Source organism: Narcine bancroftii, unplaced genomic scaffold (assembly GCF_036971445.1).
Source record: "Narcine bancroftii isolate sNarBan1 unplaced genomic scaffold, sNarBan1.hap1 Scaffold_158, whole genome shotgun sequence".
NCBI classification, from domain to species: Eukaryota; Metazoa; Chordata; class Chondrichthyes; order Torpediniformes; family Narcinidae; genus Narcine; species Narcine bancroftii.
In genome coordinates, this window is record NW_027211893.1 from 7344306 (window position 1) to 7352973 (window position 8668).

Consider the following 8668-nt stretch of genomic DNA (forward strand, 5'->3'; position numbering starts at 1 on the left):
GGAAACAGAGGCGGGGAATCAGATATGGGGAATCAGAGATGGGGAATCAGAGGCAGGGAATCAGATGTGCAGAATCAGAGATGGGGAATCAAAGGCAGGGAATCAGAATCAGAAGCATGGAATCAGAGGCCGGGAATCAGAGGCCGGAATCAGATGCCGGGAATAAGAGGCTGGGAATCAGAGGTGGGGAATCAGAGTCCGGGAATCAGAGATGGGGAATCAGAGGCGGGGAATGAGATATGGGGAATCAGAGGCGGGGAATCAGAGGCGGGGAAACAGAGGCGAGGAATCAGATATGGGGAATCAGAGGTGGCGAATCAAAGGCGGTGAATCAGAGATGGGGAATAAGAGGCGGGGAATCAGAGGCAGGGAATCCAACACGGGGAATCAGAGGCGGGGAATCAGAGCTGGGGAATCAGAGGCGGGGAATCAGAGTTGGGGAATCAGAGGCGGGGAATCAGAGCTTGGGAATCAGAGGTGGGGATCAGAGTCGGGGAATCAGAGGCAGTTAATCAGATGTGCGGAATCCGAGATGGGGAATCAGAGGTGGGGAATCAGAGGCTGTGAATCAGAGATGGGGAATCAGAGGCGGGGAATCAGACGCAGGAAATCAGACACGGGGATTCAGAGGCTGGGAATCAGACGGGGGGAATCAAAGGCGGGGAATCAGAGCTGGGGAATCAGAGGCAGGGAATCAGAGTTGGGGATTCAGAGGCGGGGAATCAGATATGGGGAAACAGAGGCGGGGAATCAGAGGCGGGCAAACAGAGGCGGGGAATTAGATATGGGGAATCAGAGGTGGGGAATCAGAGGTGGTGAATCAGAGATGGGGAATCACAGGCGGGGAATCAGAGGCAGGGAATAGAACGCGGGGAATCAGAGGCAGGGAATCAGAGTTGGGGCATCAGAGGTTGGGAATTAGATATGGGGAAACAGAGGCGGGGAATCAGAGGCGGGGAAACAGAGGCGGGAAATCAGATATGGGGAATCAGAGGTGGAGAATCAGAGGCAGGGAATCAGATGTGCAGAATCAGAGATGGGGAATCAGAGGCAGCGAATCAGAATCAGAAGCGGGGAATCAGAGGCCGGGAATCAGAGGCCGGGAATCAGATGCTGGGAATAAGAGGCCGGGAATCAGAGGTGGGGAATCAGAGTCCGGGAATCAGAGATGGGGATTCAGAGGCGGGGAATGAGATATGGAGAATCAGAGGCGGGGAATCAGAGGCGGGGATACAGAGGTGGGGAATCAGATATGTGGAATCAGAGGTGGCGAATCAAAGGCGGTGAATCAGAGATGGGGAATCAGAGGCGGGGAATCAGAGGCAGGGAATCAAACACGGGAAATCAGAGGCGGGGAATCAGAGCTGGGGAATCAGAGGCGGGGAATCAGAGTTGGGGAATCAGAGGCAGGGAATCAGATATGGGCAAACAAGGGCAGGGAATCAGAGGCGGGGAAACAGAGGCGGGGAATCATATATGGGGAATCAGAGGTGTGGAATCAGAGGTTGGGAATCAGAGGCAGGGAATCAGAGGCGGCGAAACAGAGGCGGGGAATCAGATATGGGGAATCGGAGGTGGCGAATCAAAGGCGGTGAAACAGAGATGGGGAATCAGGGCAGGGAATCAGAGGCAGGGAATCAAACACGGGGAATCAGAGCTGGGGAATCAGAGGCGGGGAATTAGAGTTGGGGAATCAGAGGAGGGGAATCAGAGGCGGGGAAACAGAGGCAGGGAATCAGATATGGGGAATCAGAGGTGGGGAATCAGAGGTTGGGAATCAGAGGCAGGGAATCAGAGGCGGGGAATCAGAGGCAGGGAGTCAGATGTGCGGAATCGCAGATGGGTAATCAGAGGTAGGGAATCAGAGGTGGGGAATCAGAGGCGGGGAATAAGAGGCCGGGAATCAGATATGGGGAAACAGAGGTGGGGAATCAGAGGCGGGGAAACAGAGGCGGGGAATCAGATATGGGGAATCAGAGGTGGGTAATCAGAGGTTGGGAATCAGAGGCAGGGAATCAGAGGCTTGGAATCAGATGCAGGGAATCAGATGCGGGGATTCAGAGGCGGGGAATCAGAGCTGGGGAATCAGAGGTGGGGAATCAGAGTTTGGGAATCAGAGGCGGGGACTTAGATATTGGGAAACAAAGGCGGGGAATCAGAGGCGGGGAAACAGAGGCGGGGAGTCAGATATGGGGAATCAGAGGTGGGGAATCAGAGGCAGGGAATCAGATGTGCGGAATCAGAGATGGGGAATCAGAGATGGGGATTCAGAGGCGGGGAATGAGAGGCCGGAATCAGATGCCGGGAATAAGAGGCCGGGAATCAGAGGCCGGAATCAGATGCCGGGAATAAGAGGCCGGGAATCAGAGGTGGGGAATCAGAGTCCGGGAATCAGAGATGGGGATTCAGAGGCGGGGAATGAGATATGGGGAATCAGAGGCGGGGAATCAGAGGCGGGGAAACAGATGCGGGGAATCAGATATGGGGAATCAGAGGTGGCGAATCAAAGGCGGTGAATCAGAGATGGGGAATCAGAGGCCGGGAATCAGAGGCAGGGAATCAAACACGGGGAATCAGAGGCGGGGAATCAGAGCTGGGGAATCAGAGGCCGGGAATCAGAGTTGGGGAATCAGAGGCGGGGAAGCAGAGGCAGGGAATCAGACGCGGGGATTCAGAGGCGGGGAATCATAGTTGGGAATCAGAGGCGGATAATCAGATATGGGGAAACAGAGGTGGGGAATCAGGGGCGGGGAAACAGAGGCGGGGAATCAGATATGGGGAATCGGATGCAGGGAATCAGAGGCGGGGAATCGGAGCTGGGGAATCAGAGGCGGGGAATCAGAGTTGGGGCATCAGAGGTGGGGAATTAGATATGGGGAAACAGAGGCGGGGAATCAGAGGCGTGGAAACAGAGGCGGGGAATCAGATATGGGGAATCAGAGGTGGGGAATCAGAGGCAGGTAATCAGATGTGCGGAATCAGAGATGGGGAATCAGAGGCAGGGAATCAGAATCAGAAGCGGGGAGTCAGAGGCCGGGAATCAGAGGCCTGGAATCAGATGCTGGGAATAAGAGGCCGGGAATCAGAGGTGGGGAATCAGAGTCCGGGAATCAGAGATGGGGAGTCAGAGGCGGGGAATGAGATATGGAGAATCAGAGGCGGGGAATCAGAGGCGGGGAAACAGAGGTGGGGAATCAGATATGGGGAATCAGAAGTGGCGAATCAAAGGCGGTGAATCAGAGATGGGGAATCAGAGGCGGGGAATCAGAGGCAGGGAATCAAACACGGGGAATCAGAGGCGGGGAATCAGAGCTGGCGAATCAGAGGCTGGGAATCAAAGTTGGGGAATCAGAGTCAGGGAATCAGATATGGGGAAACAGGGGCGGGGAATCAGAGGCGGGGAAACAGAGGCGGGGAATCAGATATGGGGAATCAGAGGCGGGGAATTAGAGTTGGGGAATCAGAGGCGGGGAATCAGTGGCGGGGAAACAGAGGCGGGGAATCAAACACGGGGAATCAGAGGTGGGGAATCAGAGGTTGGAAATCAGAGGCAGGGAATCAGCGGCGGGGAATCAGAGGCGGGGAATCAGAGGCAGGGAATCAGAGGCGGGGAATCAGAGGCGGGAATCAGAGGCCGGGAATCAGATATGGGGAAACAGAGGCGGGGAATCAGAGGCGGGGAAACAGAGGCTGGGAATCAGATATGGGGAATCAGAGGTGGGGAATCAGAGGTTGGGAATCAGAGGCAGGGAATCAGAGGCTTGGAATCAGATGCAGGGAATCAGATGCGGGGAATCAGAGGCGGGGAATCAGAGCCAGGGAATCAGAGTCTGGGAATCAAAGTTGGGGAATCAGAGGCAGGGAATCAGATATGGGGAAACAGGGGCGGGGAATCAGAGGCGGGGAAACAGAGGCGGGGAATCAGATATGGGGAATCAGAGGCGGGGAATTAGAGTTGGGGAATCAGAGGCGGGGAATCAGAGGCGGGGAAACAGAGGCGGGGAATCAAACACGGGGAATCAGAGGTGGGGAATCAGAGGTTGGGAATCAGAGGCAGGGAATCAGAGGCGGGGAATGAGAGGCAGGGAATCAGATGTGCGGAATCGGAGATGGGGAATCAGAGGCAGGGAATCAGAGGCGGGGAATCAGAGGCAGGGAATCAGAGGCCGGGAATCAGATATGGAGAAACAGAAGCGGGGAATCAGAGGCGGGGAAACAGAGGCTGGGAATCAGGTATGGGGAATCAGAGGTGGGGAATCAGAGGCGGGGAATCAGAGCTGGGGAATCAGAGGTGGGGAATCAAAGTTGGGGAATCAGAGGCGGGGACTTAGATATGGGGAAACAGAGGCGGGGAATCAGAGACGGGGAAACAGAGGCGGGGATTCAGATATGGGGAATCAGAGGTGGGGAATCAGAGGCAGGGAATTAGATGTGCGGAATCAGAAATGGGGAATCAGAGGCAGGGAATCAGAATCAGAAGCAGGGAATCAGAGGCCGGGAATCAGAGGCCGGGAATCAGAGGCCGGAATAAGATGCCGGGAATAAGAGGTCGGGAATCAGAGGTGGGGAATCAGAGTCCGGGAATCAGAGATGGGGTATCAGAGGCGGGGAATGAGATATGGGGAATCAGAGGCGGGGAATCAGAGGCGGGGAAACAGTGGCGAGGAATCAGATATGGGGAATCAGAGGTGGCGAATCAAAGGCGGTGAATCAGAGATGGGGAATCAGAGCTGGGGAATCAGAGGCAGGGGATCAAACACGGGGAATCAGAGGCGGGGAATCAGAGCTGGGGAATCAGAGGCGGGGAATCAGAGTTGGGGAATCAGAGGCGGGGAATCAGAGCTGGGGAATCAGAGGTGGGGAATCAGAGTCGGGGAATCAGAGGCAGGGAATCGGATGTGCGGAATCAGAGATGGGGAATCAGAGGAGGGGAATCAGAGGCGGTGAATCTGAGATGGGGAATCAGAGGCTGGGAATCAGAGGCAGGTTATCAGACACGGGGATTCAGAGGCTGGGAATCAGACTGGGGGAATCAAAGGCGGGGAATGAAGCTGGGGAATCAGAGGCAGGGAATCAGAGGCAGGGAATCAAACACGGGGAATCAGAGCTGGGGAATCAGAGGCGGGGAATTAGAGTTGGGGAATCAGAGGAGGGGAATCAGAGGCGGGGAAACAGAGGCGGGGAATCAGATATGGGGAATCAGAGGTGGGGAATCAGAGGTTGGGAATCAGAGGCAGGGAATCAGAGGCGGGGAATCAGAGGCAGGGAATCAGATGTGCGGAATCGGAGATGGGTAATCAGAGGTAGGGAATCAGAGGTGGGGAATCAGAGGCGGGGAATAAGAGGCCGGGAATCAGATATGGGGAAACAGAGGTGGGGAATCAGAGTCGGGGAAACAGAGGCGGGGAATCAGATATGGGGAATCAGAGGTGGGGAATCAGAGGTTGGGAATGAGAGGCAGGGAATCAGAGGCTTGGAATCAGATGCAGGGAATCAGATGCGGGGAATCAGAGGCGGGGAATCAGAGCTGGGGAATCAGAGGTGGGGAATCAGAGTTGGGGAATCAGAGGCGGGGACTTAGATATTGGGAAACAAAGGCGGGGAATCAGAGGCGGGGAAACAGAGGCGGGGAGTCAGATATGGGGAATCAGAGGTGGGGAATCAGAGGCAGGGAATCAGATGTGCGGAATCAGAGATGGGGAATCAGAGGCAGGGAATCAGAATCAAAAGCAGGGAATCAGAGGCCGGGAATCAGAGGCCGGAATCAGATGCCGGGAATAAGAGGCCGGGAAACAGAGGTGGGGAATCAGAGTCCGGGAATCAGAGATGGGGATTCAGAGGCGGGGAATGAGATATGGGGAATCAGAGGCGGGGAATCAGAGGCGGGGAAACAGATGCGGGGAATCAGATATGGGGAATCAGAGGTGGCGAATCAAAGGCGGTGAATCAGAGATGGGGAATCAGAGGCCGGGAATCAGAGGCAGGGAATCAAACACGGGGAATCAGAGGCGGGGAATCAGAGCTGGGGAATCAGAGTTGGGGAATCAGAGGCGGGGAAGCAGAGGCAGGGAATCAGACGCGGGCATTCAGAGGCGGGGAATCATAGTTGGGAATCAGAGGCGGATAATCAGATATGGGGAAACAGAGGCGGGGAATCAGGGGCGGGGAAACAGAGGCGGGGAATCAGATATGGGGAATCGGATGCAGGGAATCAGAGGCGGGGAATCAGAGCTGGGGAATCAGAGGCGGGGAATCAGAGTTGGGGCATCAGAGGTGGGGAATTAGATATGGGGAAACAGAGGCGGGGAGTCAGAGGCGTGGAAACAGAGGCGGGGAATCCGATATGGGGAATCAGAGGTGGGGAATCAGAGGCAGGTAATCAGATGTGCGGAATCAGAGATGGGGAATCAGAGGCAGGGAATCAGAATCAGAAGCGGGGAGTCAGAGGCCGGGAATCAGAGGCCTGGAATCAGATGTTGGGAATAAGAGGCCGGGAATCAGAGGTGGGGAATCAGAGTCCGGGAATCAGAGATGGGGAGTCAGAGGCGGGGAATGAGATATGGAGAATCAGAGGCGGGGAATCAGAGGCGGGGAAACAGAGGTGGGGAATCAGATATGGGGAATCAGAGGTGGCGAATCAAAGGCGGTGAATCAGAGATGGGGAATCAGAGGCGGGGAATCAGAGGCAGGGAATCAAACACGGGGAATCAGAGGCGGGGAATCAGAGCTAGGGAATCAGAGGCTGGGAATCAAAGTTGGGGAATCAGAGTCAGGGAATCAGATATGGGGAAACAGGGGCGGGGAATCAGAGGCGGGGAAACAGAGGCAGGGAATCAGATATGGGGAATCAGAGGCGGGGAATTAGAGTTGGGGAATCAGAGGCGGGGAATCAGTGGCGGGGAAACAGAGGCGGGGAATCAAACACGGGGAATCAGAGGTGGGGAATCAGAGGTTGGAAATCAGAGGCAGGGAATCAGAGGCGGGGAATCAGAGTTGGGGATTCAGAGGCGGGGAATCAGATATGGGGAAACAGAGGCGGGGAATCAGAGGCGGGCAAACAGAGGCGGGGAATTAGATATGGGGAATCAGAGGTGGGGAATCAGAGGTGGGGAATCAGAGATGGGGAATCACAGGCGGGGAATCAGAGGCAGGGAATAGAACGCGGGGAATCAGAGGCAGGGAATCAGAGGCTTGGAATCAGATGCAGGGAATCAGATGCAGGGTATCAGAGGCGGGGAATCAGAGCTGGGGAATCAGAGGTGGGGAATCAGAGTTGGGGAATCAGAGGCGGGGACTTAGATATTGGGAAACAGAGGCGGGGAATCAGATGCGGGGAAACAGAGGCGGGGAATCAGATATGGGGAATCAGAGATGGGGAATCAGAGGCAGGGAATCAGATGTGCAGAATCAGAGATGGGGAATCAAAGGCAGGGAATCAGAATCAGAAGCATGGAATCAGAGGCCGGGAATCAGAGGCCGGAATCAGATGCCGGGAATAAGAGGCTGGGAATCAGAGGTGGGGAATCAGAGTCCGGGAATCAGAGATGGGGAATCAGAGGCGGGGAATGAGATATGGGGAATCAGAGGCGGGGAATCAGAGGCGGGGAAACAGAGGCGAGGAATCAGATATGGGGAATCAGAGGTGGCGAATCAAAGGCGGTGAATCAGAGATGGGGAATAAGAGGCGGGGAATCAGAGGCAGGGAATCCAACACGGGGAATCAGAGGCGGGGAATCAGAGCTGGGGAATCAGAGGCGGGGAATCAGAGTTGGGGAATCAGAGGCGGGGAATCAGAGCTTGGGAATCAGAGGTGGGGATCAGAGTCGGGGAATCAGAGGCAGTTAATCAGATGTGCGGAATCCGAGATGGGGAATCAGAGGTGGGGAATCAGAGGCTGTGAATCAGAGATGGGGAATCAGAGGCGGGGAATCAGACGCAGGAAATCAGACACGGGGATTCAGAGGCTGGGAATCAGACGGGGGGAATCAAAGGCGGGGAATCAGAGCTGGGGAATCAGAGGCAGGGAATCAGAGTTGGGGATTCAGAGGCGGGGAATCAGATATGGGGAAACAGAGGCGGGGAATCAGAGGCGGGCAAACAGAGGCGGGGAATTAGATATGGGGAATCAGAGGTGGGGAATCAGAGGTGGTGAATCAGAGATGGGGAATCACAGGCGGGGAATCAGAGGCAGGGAATAGAACGCGGGGAATCAGAGGCAGGGAATCAGAGTTGGGGCATCAGAGGTTGGGAATTAGATATGGGGAAACAGAGGCGGGGAATCAGAGGCGGGGAAACAGAGGCGGGAAATCAGATATGGGGAATCAGAGGTGGAGAATCAGAGGCAGGGAATCAGATGTGCAGAATCAGAGATGGGGAATCAGAGGCAGCGAATCAGAATCAGAAGCGGGGAATCAGAGGCCGGGAATCAGAGGCCGGGAATCAGATGCTGGGAATAAGAGGCCGGGAATCAGAGGTGGGGAATCAGAGTCCGGGAATCAGAGATGGGGATTCAGAGGCGGGGAATGAGATATGGAGAATCAGAGGCGGGGAATCAGAGGCGGGGATACAGAGGTGGGGAATCAGATATGTGGAATCAGAGGTGGCGAATCAAAGGCGGTGAATCAGAGATGGGGAATCAGAGGCGGGGAATCAGAGGCAGGGAATCAAA